Source organism: Sminthopsis crassicaudata, chromosome 1, assembly GCF_048593235.1.
Source record: "Sminthopsis crassicaudata isolate SCR6 chromosome 1, ASM4859323v1, whole genome shotgun sequence".
In the NCBI taxonomy this organism is placed as follows: domain Eukaryota; kingdom Metazoa; phylum Chordata; class Mammalia; order Dasyuromorphia; family Dasyuridae; genus Sminthopsis; species Sminthopsis crassicaudata.
The window spans coordinates 464,658,503-464,679,738 of NC_133617.1; the positions used below are offsets into that span (position 1 = coordinate 464,658,503).

Genomic DNA, 21,236 nt, shown 5'->3' on the forward strand with positions numbered 1-21,236 from the left:
TGTAATGTTGAATTTAAAACCCCATCTACTTAGGTATGAAGATAAGCTATGAACTTTCTAGGATGAATCTCTTACTGTTATTAATGTAAGTAGGAACCGTTAATACTTAGGATATGTGATCCTTCAGAGCTAAATTCACCTGAAAGTTTGATTAATGAGACTTGCTATTTGAGATAAAATCTCTTGGGACTGTAGCTGATATTGTTTGGAGTTTTCAATTCAGATATGCTTGTCTGATGGATCATCAAGCCAGTAATCCATAATCTGAAAGTAATATGTCACAAGCTACTCAGAGGAATGTGATCCTGAATTGTTACAGATGAAGGTTAGTATCTGGACAAGAGTTGGGAGGACAACCTTGGTCTCAACTTAAGGTGACTTCTTCTGACTCAGTTTCCTAGTGGTGTTTCTTTGAATAAGAACCCCCCTGATTATTTCTGAGTCTGGCTATAAGGTGGAGTTATTAAATTAAAGTAAGGATGCTTTATTCTGTGAGGTTTATGCTCTCAGGCTGAGGCCTGAAGGACCAGTTTTTTTTATTATAATCAAGCCCCTACTTTCTCCTCTTATTGCAAATTTCTATTATTAGGGCAAGCGTTCAGTAGATGATCTTGCAGCTTCCTATTGGAAAATATAGATGTCAAATGTGAATTGGGGTACAGAACCCTACTTTGTATGCTGAATAGACTCATTAGACTCCAGACCATGGTTGAAGTAATTACTAATCAGATGACAAAGGCACTGGATTTGTTATAGATTTGAGAGAGCATATATGTATAGATAGATAGATAGATAGATAGATAAATAGATAGATAGCAAGGAAAGGGTTTTTATAAGTTCCTTAATAGAACTTAAAATTTCCCAGTAGAAAGGGAATACCCCATGAGGTTGGAGTATGTCCTTAGCTGTCAGGCTAAATCCTGTAAAGGATTTAGCACCCTGAAAAAGTTAGTTAGCAGTAAGAAGGAGAAGTGGGGTCAGAAAGCATAGTGGAGTGAGGAAAGATACTTCATGGTATGGAGGAAGGAAAAAGATACTACAGGGCAGAATACTGTGGTGGGCTAACCCGGAGGAGGATGGCAGCCATGGGATGGTCCACAAGTAGATTTTATAGAGGAAAAAGAACCTTAGGGGCATGACTCGGATTTCCACAGAAGAAAGATTGAGGGAAGTCCAGTTAGACAAAGATATACTCCAGCAGAGAAAAAAAGATGAAACTGCATCCAGAGGGATTAGAGACTGAGAACAAGATGATTGAGGAAATGTGTCTGAGAATAGTGTGAGAGGTTTTCAAAGGATAATAATTAGAGGAGGGAATGTATGGGATAAACTGAATAAAGACACTCTCATAGGAATGTAGCCTTAAAGTATATTTTAGTTGAGACTTGAGACTTTATAAAAACAAATAGAGCATTTAAGTATCTTTTAAAGGCAAATTATCCTTTTATTTCTGGGATAGATTTTCCCCATTAGAATGTAAGCCTAGATTCCCCCAAACAATTGGAGAAAAGACCAGGCAGGGGAGTGGGTGTTATCTGCGTTCAGGTTATTTAATCTTGTTTTGCAGTTTTTTATTTTGCACTCCTTTTACTGTCAGATGGGAGTTGACTTTTCTCAAGAAAATAATCATAATAATAATCATAATCATAATAAACCCCTTTTTGTTTTTTTTTTTTACTCTGAGAGTCTGTTTTTGTGATTGATACTGTCCCACACAATGGGATTTTACAGGGAAAATTTAACCTCAGGGTCATGACTGGGATTTCTTCAGTATGTGGGTCTCAGGAGTTTGACATAACTTGGATTTCAAACTGGACCACCTCTCTAACAGGTACAATCATAGAGCTAAACTGATCTCTATTAGAACCTTCTGCCTGCTTGCTTCAGGGATCAATTCTTTAGTTTCTCTTTGTCCAAAACTCCATTGAGGACTCATTAGTACAATTATAGCTACCTTGCAATATAAAATTATGTTCTGGAGTTCACTCTAAGATCTACCTTGTATCTTATCCGGTATTCAAGGGGTTTAGTTCCTGATGTGCAGAGGATTTGATTATTATTCACTCATACTAACAATTACTAACATTTACATAGTACTTAGTGTATGCCCATCACAGTACTAAGCATGTGGATATTTCATTTAATCTTTATAACAACCCTTAAAGATAGATGTTTTATTATTTCCATTTTATAATTGAAGACATTGAGGCAAACATACTATGTAACTTGCCACAGTCACACAGCTATTGGATGTCCAAGGATGAATTTGAACTCAAGCCTACCTGATTCCTTTGGAAGGCAGTCTGGAGTATTAAAAGGAAGAAAAATGTTGAGAAGAAAATAATTGAAAACAAATCAAATTGTATGGTCTTTAATAGGGGGAGGGGAGCAATTAAAAGGGAAAAAAGAAAATAATTAGAATCTAAGGCAGAGGTCTTCATCAATTAGGGAATAACTGAACAAATTGTAGTATATGAATATAATAGAATGTTAGTGTGGCATAAGAAATGACAAAGGAGCCAATTTCAGAGAATCCTGAGTAATACAAAGCAATACAAAGTGGAGCAGGAGAATAATTTATACAAAGAAACAACATTGTAAAGAAAAGTAACTTTTTTTAATTTTAGTTTTTTTATTTACAAGATATATGTATGGGTAATTTTTCAGCACTGATAATTGCAAAACCTTCTGCTCCAACTTTTCCCCTCCTTCCCCCCACTCCCTCCCCCTAGATGGCAAGTAGACCAATACATGTTAAATATATTAAATATGTTAAACTATTAAATACAATATATGTGTACATATTTATACAATTATCTTGCTGCATAAGAAAAATTGGATTTAGAAAGAAAGTAAAAATAACCTGAAAAGGAAAACAAAAATGCAAGCAAACAATAACAGAAGGAGTCGAAATGCTAGGTTGTGGTCCACACTCATTTCTCATGGTTCTTTCACTGGGTAGCTGGTTCTGTTCATCACTGATCAATTGGAACTGAATTGGATGCTCTTATTGCCAAAGATAGCCACTTCTATCAGAATTGATCCTCATTTAGTATTGTTGTTGAAGTGTTTAATGATCTCCTGGTTCTGCTCATTTCACTTAGCATCAGTTCATGTAAGTCTCTCCAAGCCTCTCTGAAATCATCTTGCTGGTCATTTCTTACAGAACAATAATATTCCATAATGTTCATATACCACAATTTCTTCAGCCATTCTCCAAATGATGGACATCCATTCAGTTTCCAGTTTCTAGACACTACGAAAAGGACTGCCACAAACATTTTTGCACATGTGGATCTCTTTCCCATCTTTAAGATCTCTTTGGGATATAAGACTAGTAGTAACACTGCTGGATCAAAGGGTATGCACAGTTTTATAAGTTTTTTAGCATAGTTCCAGATTGCTATCCAGAATGGTTAGATGCATTCACAATTACACCAACAATGCATCAGTTCCCAGTTTTCCCACATCCCCTCCAACATTCATCATTATCCTTTCCTGTCATCTTAGTCAATCTGAGAGATATGTAAGTGGTATCTGAGAGTTGTCTTAATTTGCATTTCTCTGATCAATAATGACTTGGAGCATCTTTTCATATGGCTAGAAATAGTTTCAATTTCTTCATCTGAAAACTGTTCATATCCTTTGACCATTTATCCATTGGAGAATGGCTTGATTTCTTATAACTTATAGTAAATTCTCTGTATATTTTGGAGATGAAGCCTTTATCAGAACCTTTAACTGTAAAAATGTTTTCCCAGTTTGTTACTTTCCTTCTAATCTTGTTGCATTAGTTTTGTTTGTACAAAAACTTCTTAATTTGATATATTCAAAATTTTCTATTTTGTGATTAATAATGATCTTTAGTTCTTCTTTGATCACAAATTCCTTCCTCCTCCACAGATCTGAGAAGTAAACTATCCTATGTTCTTCTAATTTTTTATAATCTCATTCTTTATGCCTAGATCATGAACCCATTTTGATCTTATCTTGATGTATGGTGTTAAGTGTGGGTCTGCCTAGTTTCTGCCATGCTAATTTCCAATTTTCCCAGCAGTTTTTGTCAAACAGTAAATTCTTATCCCCAAAATTGGGGTCTTTGGGTTTGTCAAACACTAGATTATTAGTTATTGACTATTTTGTCCTGTGAAGTTAACCTATTCCACTGATCAGTTAGTCTATTTCTTAGCCAATAGCAAATGGTTTTGGCAATTGCTGCTTTATAATATAGTTTTAGATCTGGTACAGGTAGGCCCCCTTCATTTGATTTTTTAGAAAAGTAACTTTTTAAAGAAAATGACTACAATCAATATAATTACAAACCATATCACTATAGGACCTATGATGAAGTCTGGCAGAGGTGATAGACTCAAGCTAAAAAAAAAGAGACATGGCTTTGGACTTGGTCCCTGTATGGATTTATTTTGATTGACTATGTTTATTTGTTTCATTTTTTTCCCTTTGTTCTTGATTTTACTTTTCTCTCTTTTAATGGGAGGGGTTAAGGAAAGAAGTCCTTTTTCAAAAGAGGACTATTGTAACATTTTTTTAAATGCATGGAAGAGAAAAAAAAGAAAACTGAGAAGAAAGCTAGATAAGTAGGACAGTTTTGAAAGTAATGGTTGGAATTTATTATGTATTTTAAAAGTTCATAAGTGATAAGCAAAGGACATTTGTAATCCCACTTACAATTCTTTGAACCCCCTTTTCTGCTCTCTCTATAGAGAACATTTCAATGCAAAATAAAAAAAAATAATAAATACAGTTTGTATTCTGAAGATGACAATATAGGTATAGATTCCTGAATGCTTAGGATAATATTGAAACTGTGAAATAGGGTAGAACTAATGAAATGAATATTCCCTTGAATTATTTGGCACTACAGTGGACATGCATAAAATATCTCCCAGCTCCTTGCTGTCTTGCTGTGAATCAACTATTTAATAAAAATAGGAAAAAAAATATATATATATATTTGAACAAAATTTTTTGGGGAAATATTTGTTAGCCCTATGGGCTATCTCTATGGAGATAATTCTTTTTTTTAATTATAACTTTTTATTGACAGAACATATGCCTGGGTAATTTTTACAGCATTATTCCTTGCACTCACTTCTGTTCGGATTTTTTCCTTCCTTCCCTCCACCCCTTCCCCTAGATGGCAGACAGTCTTATACATGTTAGATATGTTATAGTATATCCTAGATACAATATATGTGTGCAGAACCAAACAGTTCTCTTATTGCACAGGGAGAATTGGATTCAGAAGGTAAAAATAACCTGGGAAGAAAAACAAAAATGCAAACAGTTTACACTCATTTCCCAGTGTTCCTTTTCTGGGTGCAGCTGATTCTCTCCATCATTGATCAATTGGAACTGAATTAGTTCTCTTTGTTGAAGATAGCCATTTCCATCAGTATATATCCTCATACAGTATTGTTGTTGAAGTGTATAATGATCTCCTGGTTCTGCTCATTTCACTTAGCATCAGTTCATATAAGTCTCTCCAACCCTCTCGGAAATCATCCTGATGGTCATTTCTTACAGAACAATAATATTCCATAACATTCATATACCACAATTTACCCAACCATTCTCCAATTGATGGGCATTGATTCAGTTTCCAGTTTCTAGCCACTACAAAGAGGGCTGCCACAAACATTTTGGCACATACAGGTCCCTTTCCCTTCTTTAGTATTTCTTTGGGATATAAGTCTAGTAGTAGCACTGCTGGATTAAAGGGTATGCACAGTTTGATAACTTTTTGGGCATAATTCCAGATTGCTCTTCAGAAAGGCTGAATTCGTTCATAACTCCACCAGCAATGTATCAATGTCCCAGTTTTCCCACATCCCCTCCAACATTCATCATTATTTTTTCCTATCATCTTAGCCTATCTGACAGGTGTGCAGTGGTATCTCAGAGTTGTCTTAATTTGAATTTCTCTGATCAATAGTGATTTGGAACACTCTTTCATATGAGTGGAAATATATAGTTTCTATTTCATCATCTGAAAATTGTCTGTTCATATCCTTTGACCATTTATCAATTGGAAAATGGTTTGATTTCTTATAAATTAGTCAATTCTCTATATATTTTGGAAATGAGGCCTTTATCAGAACCTTTAACTGTAAAAATGTTTTCTCAGTTTGTTGTTTCCCTTCTAATTTTGTTTACATTAGTTTTATTTGTACAAAGACTTTTTAATTTGATGTAATCAAAATTTTCTGTTTTGTGATCAATAATGATCTCTAGTTCTTCTTTGGTCATAAATTCCTTCCTCCTCCACAAGTCTGAGAGATAAACTTATCCTATGTTCCTATGGAGATCATTCAATGGGAATCTTAGAAAATATATAATTTTATGACTACATGCTACCTTTACAAAAATTGTTCTTATGTTAGGGCATAAAAAACTTTTAAATAATTCAGAAAAATAACAAATATTGAAGAGATCCTATGTAGAACATAACTCAAACGATTATAAACAATATAGGAAATAAAAACAAAGATACAAAACCAAAATGGAAACCAACAGTGTTCTTAAAAATGAGAGGGTCAGAATGAGAAATCATAGTGTAGGCTAAGAGTTCTGGGATGCTTGCCCTTTTCTTTACAACTTAAGGATCCCTCTTTCCATCTATAAAGTTGGGGAGCCAAACCACATGAAAGAATAAGGAGGCTTTTTTATGCAGATTTTGACCTTTTACACCTCTATTCCAGAGCCCAAGGAAAACATACTTAAATCTTAGGCTCACTTATAAGGTCTCTCTTAAAATGAAGAGATAGAAAGATTCACCAATATACAATGTTGTTTTCCCCCTAGGATTTTGACTATAAAAGAGAAAGAGATGACAAGGTCAAATGGAGATTTTTTTAGATGACAAAGATATGGATAGATTTATGGGTAGCAAAGAAGGAGCAAGTGAATACAGAAAGACTGAAGATAGGACAAAAAGAAAATAATTTATGGGGCATACTCCAAGAAGAGATTGGAAGGGATGGGGTCAAGAGTAAAAGTAAGAACTTGACCTCTGTTAGAAGCTTTACCTCTTCTTTAGAGAGTGGGAAAAGATAGAAGAGAATGGGGATGATATGAGGAGATTGAAATATGAGATGCTAGAAAGGAGTGAAAGATGTTAGCATATGGAAAGAAAAGAAAAAGTCTATTAACACTTTCTGTTGTATATGCAATGTAGTCAATCAGGAGAATAAAAACTTGACATTCAATAGAGACATTGAAGTAAGATAACAACTTGGTAGCTGACTCAATTGGCAAAATTAGGTGACCCTCTCTGACAATGTTTAGAAGCAGCAGGTTGGAGCAGAGAAAATTGATATTTGGAGTAACTGAGAGCTTGGATATAGGCAAAACTTGGCTAATAGAAATTCAAGAGTAAAGAACAGTAGTGTAGATCTCACTCCAGTCACTTGCAGAATAGCTGTCGCTCCTTCTCCTCTTGACTCACTTCTGTTTGCTCTCATTAAGGAATAACTCTGTCAGGAAGCCGCTCCACTGCCATGGCATTCAAAGACACTGGCAAGGCACTTGTGGAGCCTGAAGTGGCCACACACCAGATCCTTATTACCCTTACTAGCTACAATGTGAAATCACTTGAAAAAGTGTGTGCTAACCTAATTAGAGGAGTCAAAACAAAAGAACTTGAAAGTGAAGAGACCTGTTCAAATGACCACTTCCAATCATAACTAGAAAAACTTTCATTGAAGATTCAGACTTGGGATCAGTTCCAGATGAGAATCCACAAAAACCTTATTGATTTGCACAGTCCTTCTGAAATTGTTAAACACATTATTTCTATTGGCATTGAATCAAGTGTACAAATAGAAGTCACCATTGCAGATGCCTGACCACTAATCTCCTTTAATAACTTGATTGCAACTATTAAAAAAAAAAGAACTGTATAACATTAACTGGTTTTAAACTGGTTAACTAAAGGGTCAAGATTTCAAAAAAAGGAAAGTAAGATCAGAACAAGAGAAAAAATTTGGAATACTGGGATGGATGGATTGAGATGGAGTGACTTGAAGTTTTATATCAAAATTGGAAATTTTATTTATCTATAATCAAAAGATTTTTTGAACAAATAAAATCATTGCCACCAGTACAAGAAGAAAAGAAATGGATGAGAAGGAATCTTCACATTAAAAATAAGTACAAAATAGATAAAAGTCTAGCATTCAAAATCAATAAGAAATATTCCCCAAAAGAAATGGGGGAAATGATATGAACTGAGAGTTTTTAAAGGAAAAAATAAATTATCAATACTGATATGAACAATGTTCATTAAAGAAATTTAAATCACTACAACACAAAAGTATTATCATAAACTCATCAAATTGAATGTGATGGCAAAAGACAGAAAAATTCAACACTAGAAGAGTTGTGAGAAAGGTATGTTATTCACCTCTCATGAAGCTTCATATTGCTCAATTGTTCTGGGAAACAGTTTTGAATTATAAAAGAAAAATTTTAAACTGGTAATATCCTTCAACCCAGAGAGCATAGTTTTATACCATAAGAAGGTCAGTGACAGGAAATTATACATGTCATATGTACAAAAAATATGGATAGTATTTTTAATACCTCAAAGTTAGAAACAAACTGCATAAAATTGTGATGAAAAAGCTAAACAAACAGGATTATAAGAATGTGATGGAATTATATTGCACTTTAAGAAATAATTATATAGGAAGTTTGAAGTGAGTAGTTGTCTCCTTTAGAGTTAAGAAGACCTGGATTCAAATTCTGCCTCTGACATATCCTGACTGTGTGACCCTGGGAAAGCTTTTAACTTCTCAGTACCCCAGGCAATACCCTAAGATGATAAATTGAAGAAAAGGCTCCTGCTTACAGTAAAGGGAGTCTTCTCATCTAAGAATTCCTTTTATTATGAAATCATAGATTCCTTCCTCTCCACCCACTCAGGAAAAGGAAACGATGAATAAGAATTAAGAAAATATGATCAGAAGACTTGAATGAAGTGAAAAAAGCTAAGACAAATGGACAACACAAAAAGACAGCAAAATTTACATACAATCCATGGGATAATGTCACTAATATATTACATATAGAGCATAAATCCTTGCTTCCAGTTAACAAATGGTAAACTACAAAAATGAAAAATGACAAGAAAGCAATTTATTAAATGGTTTTGCTAAACTGTTGTTGGAGAACTTACTGTGCTCTTGGGTGGGGTAGTTTCTTGGGCTATGCCTTCTATGCCACAGCAAAAATGTTTCAAGGGGAAAAAAAAAAATCACTTAATATCTTGTTTCCAGGCTGTAATAGTTGATGCAGGAACTCTTTAAAATTTATTCAGAAGTAAAAAGTGTTCTGAATGGAAGTGGATATCTTCAACATAAAGATCCAACTCACTTCCAGCTGATCAATGATGGACAGAAACAACTAGACCCAGAGAAGGAACACTGGGAATTGAATGTAAAATATTAGCATTACTGTCTATCTACCCAGGTTACTTATACCTTCGGAAATCAATACTTAACATGCAACAAGAAAATGGTATTTACACACATATATTGTATCTAGGTTATACTGTAACACATGTAAAATGTATGGGATTGCCTGTCATCTAGGGGAGGGAGTAGAGGGAGGGAGGGGAAAATTTGGAAAAATGAATACAAGGGATAATGTTATAAAAAATTACTCGTGCATATATACTGTCAAAAATTATAATTATAAAATTAATTTTAAAATAATAAAAAAATATTTAAAAAAAGAAAAGAAAAGTGTTCTGAAAATAATCTGGAGGAAAGTGGGTAACCAAAAGCACTGATGCCACTGGCCCTCAAGTCCAGTTATGGGTGATCACTCTTAGAATCTAGATTTTCCAGTCCTACTTGCCTCTTCCCACTTCCTCCCTAGATCTTGAGTCAGGAAGACATGAATTCAAATTTGATCTCAGACATTTACTAGATGTGTGTGTTGGGCAAGTCACTTAAACCTGTTTACCTTGGTTACCTCATATGTAAAGATGAGCTGGAGAAGGAAATGGCAAACCATATCTCTGCCAAGAAAACCACAAATGGGATCATGAAGAGTCAGAAATGACTGAACAACTTACAATAACACTTTTCCCTCCTTCCTCCTTAATTCCTTCTTCCAAATCCATATCCCACTCCTTCCAAATCTTCCTTTTGTCAATGTAATAGGTACTCTTCCAGGTTTCCCAAAAGCTTCCTTCTCCTCCCCCAATTTCCTAAACCTTTTTTTTTCTCTGTTTAGTGATTTGAGAGTTACAGTGTCATCTTTCAAGCTCATCAGTCTGTTTTAGATAGCATGAAGAATGTTTCCTATTTAATGGAGGAAATAATAAGCAAGGGAAAGCTTTTTACCAGTCACCTCTTTCCCTTCATTCAACAAATAGAGCCTAATTCTACTCTTGATAGAAACTGGCCTATAAATAGAAATTAATGAAGCCATTTCTTATATTGTGAGACAGAGAATGTGTTGTAACTAACTTAACTGTGCTAATTATATTCCACCCATTGGGACATGCAAATCCCTTTGTCATATTGAACTCTCATTTATAATGTGTTGGGAATTTTACCTAACAAATAAAAATAATTTGTTGATCAGTTCCTGCTGCTCCCTCTTCCTTTTCCTTCTGCTCCTCCACTGACAAAGCTGATTAGCAATCTACAAAAGGAAGGAATTTGCACTTTGAAAGTCCTAAATCTACAAAAGACATGTATTTCCTCCCTGTTTATATCTAACCCCAAAGGATTACAGGCATAGCAAACATAAAACTGAAAGAGTCTGATTCAGGGGTCTATTGGAGAAAGATCAAGAACTGATTGTTAAGTTTTCAGTGAAGCATTTGTACTTCAGAAGTTGGCCAAAGATGCAAATTTAAGCTTGAATTATTGTTTTGTTGATTATCTTAAGACTTTAAAAAGTGAAAAAGAAAATATTAATAAGGCAGATTAAACTTGAAAGTGGGTCCTGTATTTTCAGATTATTTTACTACAAGAATTCTTATCTCACTTTTCAATGTCAGAGAAAAATAGCTGTCTCTTAATAACGTGGTTTAAAGCATCTAAAAATAGATTTATGTAAGAAAAGTAATGGAAATTAATGACTTCCTCAAAGGGCTAGGTACTGATCTTCTTTAAGATTCTATTCAGAACCAGACTATAATTGTGCCCTTCCTACTGCCATTCATTTTTTTGAGTCACCCCACTTATCAATTTCCTACTACTATTTGTAGTAGGTTGGGAAAGATAAAATTGTCTTACAACTGATTTTCAAATCATTAGGCAAGCAGAATTGGCTATAATTAGTGGACAACAAGAATTAACTACTTAGCAAGACTGAGCAATATCTTTCAGAGGAGGAGATGAATCTTCAATGAAGTAAGAGACTTTGAATCATTTCTACTGAAAAAAAAAAGAACTTAACAGAAACTTTCATCTTTAATCACAGGATTCTAGAGAAGCACAAGAAGGTAAATGGGAAAATATATATGATATTTAAAAGTTGCTTACTGTTTACATTCCTAGATGGGAAAATGATATCTCTAACTCTTGAGAACTATATCTGTTATTGGGAATTAGAAGAGGGCATCACATGGACAGAGAGTGTGACTCTGATGTGATGATTTCAAAGAAAAAGACATTAAGGGGTAGAAAAAGGAAAGAGGAGGTATAATGGGACAAATTAGATCACATCAAGAGGCCCCAAAGACCTATTAAAATGGAGGGAAAGAAAGGAGGAGAATTAGTATTCTGAAGCTTCATCTCATCAGTTTTGGCTCAAAAAAGAAATAAGGTAATTGCTCAGTTAAGAATAGAAACACTAGAAGAAAAGGGTAAGGAAAGAGAACAGGGATGATAGAAGGGAGGGCAGATAGAGGGTAGGGGGGTTAGAAAAAAAACACTACTAAGAAGGGGCAGGTAGAAAAAGAGAACAAAAGTATATACAAGGGAGAAAATAGGATGGAAGAAAATACAAAGCTGTTAATCATAATTGTGAATGTGAAGCGAATAGCAGAATGAATAACAAACCAGAATCTTATAATATGTTGCTTATAAGAAACATTTGAAACAGAAAGACACTTACAGAGGAAGGGTAAAAGACAGGAGCAGAATTTATTATACTTCAGTTAAAGAAAAAAAAAAGCAGGGCAGCAATTCTGATCTCAAATAAAGCAAAAGTTAAAATAGATCTAATTAAAAGATATAAGTAAGGAAACTACATCTTATTAAGGGGTACCATAGACATTGAAGTAATATTGATACTAAATGTATAAGCATCAAGTGAGAAAGCATTCAAAAATCTTAGAGAAATTAAGTCAGTTACAAGAAGAAATAGACAAATATATTCTTGGGGGACCTTAACCTGTCGCTCTCAGAATTAGACAAATCAAACCACAAAATAAACAAGAAAGAAGCTTAGGAAGTTAATAGAATCCTTAAAACTTAGATATGATAGACCTCTGGAGAAAATTGAATAGAGATAGAAAGGAATACATCTTTTTCCTCAGCAATACATGGTATCTACACAAAAACTGATCATGTATTAGAGCATAAAAACCTCACAATCAAATGCAGAAAGGTAGAAATAGTAAATGTTTTCTTTTCAGACCTCAAGGCCATAAAATTATATTCAATAAAGAGCCAGGGAAAAATAGACTAAAAACCAATTGGAAACTAAGTAAACTAATTCTAAAAATGAATGTATCAAATAACAGATAACATTGGTAATTTCAACCAAGACAATGACAATAATGAGACAACGTACCAAAACCTATATGAAGCAGCCAAAGTAGTCCTTAGGGGAAATTTTATATCTCTAAATAGTTGTATGATTAAAATAGAGAAAGAGATCAGTGAATTCTTCATGCAACTAAAAAAAAAAAACTAGAAAAGAACAAATTAAAAATCCACATTTAAATACCAAATTAGAAATTCTGAAACTCAAGAGATTAATAAAATTGAAACTAAGAAAACTATTGAACTAACTAATAAAACTAAAAGTTGGTTTTATGGGGGGGAAACCCTCCAACAAAATAGATAACCTTTGGTTAATTTGATTAGAAAAAAAAGAAAGAAACCCCAAATTGCCAGCATCAAAAATGAAAAGAGTGAACTTACCACTAATGAAAAAGAAATTAAAGCAATAATTAGGAGCTATTTTGCCCAACTTTATGCCAGAAAATCTGACAATCTAATTGAAAGGGGTGAATATTTATAAAAATATAAATTGTCCAGATTAACAGAAGAGGAAATAGATTACTTAAATAGCCCCATTTTATAAAAAAGAAATTGAACAAGACACCAATGAACTCTCTAAGAAAAAATCTCCAAGGCCAGATGGATTTACAAGTGAATTCTATCAAATATTTAAAGAACAATTAATTCCAAGAATATGTAAACTATTTGGAAAAATAGATAAAGAAGGAGTCCTGCCAAATTCCTTCTATGACACAAATATGGTACTGATATTTCAACTAGGAAGAGCCAAAACAGAGAAAGAAAATTACAGACCAATCTCTCCAATGAATATTGATGCAAAAATTTTAAATAAAATATCAGCAAAGAGATTACACCTTATTAGCAGGATAATAACAATATAACCAAATGGGATTTTTGTCAGGAATGCAGAGCTGGTTCAATATCAGGAAAACTTTTGCCATAATTGACCATATCAATGACAAAACTAACAGAAATCATAGGATAATCTCAATATATGCAGAAAAAGGTTTTGACAAAATACAGCACATAATATAACAAAAATGACAATTCTACTTAAATTGTTCTGTTTATTCAGTGTCATACCAAACTGCCAAAAAAATTTTTTTATAAAGCTAGGAAAAAATAACAACATTCATCTAGAACAAAAAGTCAAGAATATCAAGAGAATTAATGAAAAAAATATAAAGGACTATGGCCTAGCAGTACCAGATCTAAAAATATAATATAAAGCAGCAGTCATCAAAACCTTTTGGTACTGGCTAAGAAATAGAGTGATGCAGTAACACGGACATGGTTCTTTTCAACAATGAGATGTTTCAAACCAATTCCAATTGGTCAGTGATGAAGAGAGCCATCTACACCCAGAGAGAGAACTATGGGAACTGAGTATGGACCACAACATAGCATTCTCACTTTCTCTGTTGTTGTTTGCTTGCATTTTGTTTTCTTTCTCAGTTTTTTTTTCCTTCTTGAATCAACTTTTCTTGTGTAGCAAGATAACTGTATAAATATGTATATTGGATTTATATATACATAGGATTTAACATATATTTTAACATATTTAACATATATTGGACTACCTGCTAATAGTCTAGGGGAGGGGGTGGGGGGAAGAAGGGGATAATTTGGAATAGAAGGTTTTGCAAGGGTTAATGTTGAAAAATTACCCATGTGTATGTTTTGTAAATAAAAAGCTTTAATTAAAAAAAAAAAGAAAGAAAGAAATAGAATGGTGGGTCAGTGGAATAGGTTAGATACACATGACACAATAATCAGTGACTAGAGTAATTTTGCATTTGATAAATTCCAAAACACCAGCTTCTGGGATAAGAACTAAACTGGAAAATAATATGTCAGAAAGTTGGTATAGAACTACATCTCACATCTCATACCAAAATAAGGTCAAAATGTGTATAATTGGGGCATAAAGGATATTATAAGCAAATTAGGAGAGCAAGGGATAATTTGGAGATCTTTGGAGAAGGGAGAAATTTGTGACTAAAGGAGGACTGGAGAACATTATGAAATGTAAAATGGACAACTTTAATTACATTAAATTAAAAAGTTTCTGCACATATTAAACCAACACAAGATTAAAATGGAAGTATGAAGCTGGGGAAAAAATATTTATAGCCAATGTTTCTGGTAAATGCCTCATTTCTAAAATATGTAAAGAATTATGTCAACTTTACAAGAATACAAATCATTCTCCAATTGGTAAATGGCAAAAGGATATGAACAGACAATTTTCAGATGATGAAATAAAAGTCACCTACATTCATATGAAAAGATGCTCTAAATCACTATTGATTAGAGAAATGTAAATTAAAGCAACTCTGAGGTACCACTACATACCTCTCAGATTTGCTTAAGATGTCAGAAAAAGATAACGATTAATATTGAAGAGGCTGTGGGAAAACTGGGACATGAATGCATTGTTGGTGGAGTTGTAAAAAGATCAACCATTCTGGAGAACAATTTGGAACTATGCCCAAAGGGCTATAAAACTGTACATACCCTTTAACCCAGCAGTACCAACTACTGGGTCTATATCCCAAGAAAATCTTAAAGAAGGGAAAAGGGCCACTTGTGTGAAAATGTTTGTAGCAGCCCTTTTTGTGGTGGCAAAGAATTGGAAAATGAGTAGATACTTCATCAACTGGGGAATGGCTGATTGAATTATGGTATATGAAAGTAATGGGATATTATTGTTCCATAAAAAAATAATAAACAAACACATTTCAGAAAGGCCCTGGAAGATTTACACGAACTGATGTAGAGTGAAACAAGTGGAACCAGGAATACAGTATATATAGTAACAGTAAGATTGTGCAATGATCAAGTATGAAAGATTTAGTTCTTTAGTGGCTCAGAAATCCAAAGCAATTCCAGGAACCACTAGCAGCTACAAAATGCCATCTGTATCCAGAGAGAAAAGTATGAATGAATGTAAATCAACACTTGCCATGTTTACTTTCCCCCCCTTTTCTTCTGTTTTTTTTTTCTCTCATGTTTTTTCCTTTTGTTCTGATTTTCCCTTCCTAACATGATTCATAAATAAATGTATATTTTTTTAAAAATCAACGTACATGTATCACCAGAAAAAAAAAAGAAAATAAAATTCTTTTAAATAAAAGAAGATGGGGAAGGGAACAAACATTTATTAAGATCCCACCATGAGGCAAACACAATGCTAAATATTTTACAAAAATCTCACTTAATATTCCTAAAAACTCTGGGAAGTAGTTGCTAATCTTCATTTTACAAATGAGAAAAATGAGGCAAACTTGCAAGGTCACAATTAGTAAAAGTCTTGAGGTTGGATTTGAAATCAGGTTTTCCTGACCCTAGGACCAGAACTCTTTCCTTTATGTCCTGCTAAAGAAGAGATGTACTGTTATGACAAAAGCTGACAGAGTCAAGAAAATTTTTTAAAAGATTTTTCTCAAATTTTGTTCTTTTCAAAATATCTATTGTTATTTTTAGGTCTCTGGCCTCTTTGCAATCTCTTCTTCTGCTATCTTCCCAAAAGGCCCTTAATAACATGCCTTAAATTTTATAAAGTATTATACATATTGTTCATATTATGCATTCATGTAGTCACAAATATATAATTTGTATCAAGTCAATAAGCATTCTAGGAAATGGAATTAAAAATCTATATGTAGACATCATGGTCCAGAACAATGTTCTTGTTTAAGAACAATGAGCCTTAGTTAATATTTTTGGAGTTTTCTTAGCAAAAATATTCCTTAGAGGCAGTACTGCATATTAGATAAAATCAAGAATCATCTATCAAATTCAGTGAGACTTTATTAAGCATGTGCTCAGTGCCAGCAATCCTGTTAAGTGTCAGAGCACAAAGGTAAAAATGGAATAGTTCTTGTCTTCTGTACATTATAAAAGTGGAGACAATAGGTTGTGTCTGTATAATAAAAATATGCCAAAGAACTGCAAGATTTGAGAAAGGAGGGTTCTACTAGTTGGGGTGATGGTGTTGGACGTGGAGTCGGGAAGATTCATTTTTATAAGTTCAAATCTGGCCTCAAACATTTTTATTAGCTGTATGACCTTGGGTAAATCAGGAGTAACTGCTTGCCTCAGTTTCCTCATTTGTAAATTGAGTAAATTTTGTAAAATTTCCTCATTTGTAAAATGAGCTGGAGAAGAAAATGGCAAAGCATTTCTTGTATCTCTTCCAAGAAAACTACAAATAGGATTCACAAAGAATCAGACTGAAAATAACTCAACAACAAAATTCTAGTAGCTGTGGGGATCTAAGAAGGCTTTGTGTAAAAAATGTGATGATTGAATTGAATGTTGAAAGAAGTCAGGGCCTCCAAGAGGGAGAGGTGGAGAGAGGAAGTATTCCAGACAAAGAAGAATAGCTAGTATGAAGGCCTTCTGTGACAAAAGATTTGTGATTCAGGACAAGTCCAGAATAAACCCTTTTGAGGTTTCCTCATCTCTAAAATAGGAAAAATAATGCCTATATATCTACCATGATTGTTGGGAGATTCTATAACTGAATATATAATATATAGTGATATAACAGATACATTTGTGACTACAAATGTGTATAATATGAATGATATGTATAATACTTTACAAAATTTAAGGCATATTATTAAAGGTCTTTTGGGAAGATAGCAGAAGGAGAGAGTGCAATGAAGCCAAAGACTTAATGATCCCCCTTAAAAATAACTAGAAATTTTGGAAAGAACAAAATTTCGGGAAATTCTTTTAAAATTTTTCTCACATTTGAATTTTTTATAATTGCTTTTTATTTTTCCAAATACATGCAAAAATAGTTTTCAATACTCATCTTTGCAAAACCTTGCATTCCAAAATTTTCTCCCTTCCTTCCTCCTGCTCTCTTCCATAGACAGCAAGCCATCCATCCAATATAGTTTAAACATGTATATCTAAACGTATTTCCATAGTCATTCAATATAGGTTAAATATGTGTAATTCTTCTAAACATATTTCCATATTCATCATGCTGAGCAAAAAAAAAAATAGATTAAAAGAGGAAAGAAAAAAAAAACTCAAGAAACAAAAAAGAAAACAAGCAAACAATAACAAAAGGTAAAAATACTATTCATTGATCCATATTCAGTATTCATAAGTCTCTCTCTGGATATGGATGGCTCTTTCTATCACAAATCTATCATCCTCACATCATTATCTCCTGGTCCCCTCTTCCAAAAAGAAACCCAATGTCTTAATCCTTTCATCCATTTTTTTTTCAATTCCTCCAAACTATATATTAACTAGTAATGACCAAAGTTCTAGGTTCTTTACTACTGAAATCCTTGAACCCAGTTTGTTTTGTGACTACATGCATTGCTAAGTAATTTGTCTGAATGATAATCAGATATTATTTTAGTGTAAGAGTGTGAATCAATTAACCAGGGCATTACCCTCTGGGTAAACTGATAAGATTGTCTAGACTATAGATTTTTTTTCTCTTTGTATTTGGTCTACTCTGGCCATTCTTCCTGATTTCAGTATTATTTCTACTTATGTTCCTTTCTAGGATGTAGCCTGGACTTCTGTTAAGGACCATGCCTAGGTGAAGGGGCAGGTCAGTTCCCCAAGAATCTCTACAACTGTGAATCATAAACTTAAAGGACTTGCAAAGTAGCCTTCCTTGTGGATGGGGAATAAAATAAATTGGAGGCAAGAGGGAAGAAGAGAGAGTTCAGACAACACAACTGCCTCTCAGTGGAGAGGTCAGAGAACAGCACCTGCCTCTCCTTGTATGATCATCATCCTCTCACATGAAGAAATAGATTCTACAGGTCTGAGTTAGACCTCCAGCAGCCACTGGCAGGTGGCTCTTGTATCGCAACATATGGCACCCAAACGTGGGACACAAGAATCACAAGAAAAGCAGCAGTGCCTGAGAGCTGTTCATAAGTAGGATCCTCCCTGAGTTCCTTTGGTAACCCTCAGGGAAGGAAAGGGGGAAGAGACCCAGTAAGACGTTTTTTAGTGGGGGTTATTAAATGGCCAGAACATCAAAGGGCCAATCCACGAAACTGATGAGAGATTTAAATGCCTATTCTGACTACAGTCCTCTTCTCTGTTTGAAAGCTTGCCTTCATGACATCTCACAAGCTTTAACACCTGCTATAGTATCTCACCCTATAACCATCTAGAGGTAATAGTGCTGTTTGCACTCTCTAGCATGCAGACTCAGATGCATGTGAACTTAGATAATAGCTAATGCACAAACTAACTGACCATGCTGTGGGGGGAAAATAATCACAGTCTCATAAAACAAAAAATGGGGAATTGTTAAAGACCATGCCTAAGTGAAGGGTCAGGTCAGTTCTCCAAGAGCCACCACAACTGTGAATCATAAACTTGAAGGAGATGCAAAGCAGCCTTTGCAGATGTTCCTTGTGGATTGGGAATGAAATAAATTGGGGGCAAGAGGGAAGAGGAGAGAGGTCAGAGAATGCAACTGCCTCTCAGTCTCCTTGTATCATCATCATCCTCTCACATGAAGAGATCCATTCTACAGGTCTGAGTTAGACCTCCAGCAGCCACTGGCAGATGGCTCCCATAACACAATAGACTTTCTCTACAATGTTCCAATTTTTTGTCCCAAGTTTCATTCAAACTCTGGAATTCACACATTGGAAATTCCCTCTAGGGCTCCACCCAGACCCTGCAGTCTCTTCCTCTGTCTGGTTAGTTCAGCTCAGGTAGGTTTGTGCCTTTCCAGCTCTGATTGAGGATTTTTCCTTATTATTCCTAAGTACTATTGATCCCTTCTTCCCCATCTTTTCAACTTTCTTTATATGGGGTCTTCCCTTCAATTTAAAAGGTAAGCTCCTTGAGGTCATAGAGTCTCCTTGTTTTTGCTTACAACAGTCAATCTGCTATAACTTGACTTATGTTTCCTCCAAAGCAGTATTCTCTGCAAAATCATGCAATAAAGCCCATAGGGAAAATGGTATAGGAGCACAACTCTTCAAGAATAGTTGATAGATAGATAGATAGATAGATAGATAGATAGATAGATAGATAGGCACAGATATGTATAATACACACATATATATACACATACATGTGTGTATATATATATATATATATATATATATATATATATATATATATAAATCTCCATATAGGAACCTAATTTTTTAAATGGTAGCATAGTTTTCTGTGTTAAATGATTAAGAAATACAGAAATACTGTGATAAATAGTGATAGCAATGTCCAATACCCTGGGCCAAGGCCTCTGCCTTAGACTACTCCAGGCTTGTGTCACATGGGCAGGCTGCAATGGAAGCTGATAGAATAATTTAGTCCTTCTTCATTTCCACCTTCTACTGCTGTTGTAAATAAGTTAATTTACAAGTTAATTTACTTTGACAAAGTTTTTCTTGCAGACGGGGGCAGGCATAGGAAAGATGCCAGTTGTGAGTTACTGTGATCTTTGCATTTTCACTGCTTCTTTTCAACTAGAAATTCAGGTTGTACTCAAAATGTTCTGTAATAGTATCAATCAAGTTGAAATAAAATTTTGTTTTCAAAATAAGCATTTTATAGCAGAACTAACTCTATTTGTAATCCCAGCTCCTGGCCCATAGGAAGCACTTAGTAGATCATTATTGACTGTTGACAATAGATTGTTGTAGAAACAGCATGAAGGAGACATTTCATACCTAACTGTTTTTCTTCTTTTGGTTTTAATTTGCTCCTTAGTTATAAATATTCTTTAGATAACTTGGCTTAATTGATTTTCTCACCAAACTTTTCCTGTTTCTAGAAACCATGTAAGGCAACCCAAACTTGACCAAAGATCCTTTTATAAAATACTCAAGTAACAAGCCAGTCCCTGCTTGAACACTTCCAATGAGGAGGAATACCGTATATTATAATCTTCTAAGGAAACTTATTCGATTTTTGTATTGCTATAATTGGGAATTATATCAAGACTTCAAATCTAAATCTGCCTTACTGCAGTTCCACCCATGGCATCTAGTTTTGTTTCTGGGACTCAAGCAGAATGAATATGATAATCCCCTTTCCATGGGCCATTACTTCAAATATATCACCTCTCCATAACTCATCTCCAGGTTAAATGTTGTTGGTTCTTTAATACTTAAATGAAATGATCTTGAGATCTTTCACTATCTTAGCCATCCTTAGTTAGTTACTCTTTGACTTATCAATGATTTTTCTAAAATGTGATGCCCTGAACTAAAATTTCTTATGTAACATTAATCCCACCAAGTTCAAGTCAAAAGATATGCTGGGATGGCATTCCTGAACCCTTGTTCCTTCAACTGGACTTTGGCTGCTGGGTTGGATTCCTAGGTCTCCATAGGCCAGATTTAAAATTTAGATTATTTTTAGAACTAGATAGAAAAAATATTATACTGGTTATTATTACACAGAAGTGATGTGGATAAAACAAAACCCATTTAATATCCTGTGTGACCCTGGAGAAATCACCTAGCTTCTCTGGGCTTTGATTTTTCA

General features: G+C 34.1%; 1 pseudogene; it reads left to right on the plus strand.

Annotated features, from left to right (window-relative positions):
- Positions 1-7,520: 7,520 nt before the first annotated feature.
- Positions 7,521-7,868, plus strand: LOC141554971 (small ribosomal subunit protein uS10-like; annotated as a pseudogene).
- The last annotated feature ends 13,368 nt before the right edge of the window (positions 7,869-21,236 follow it).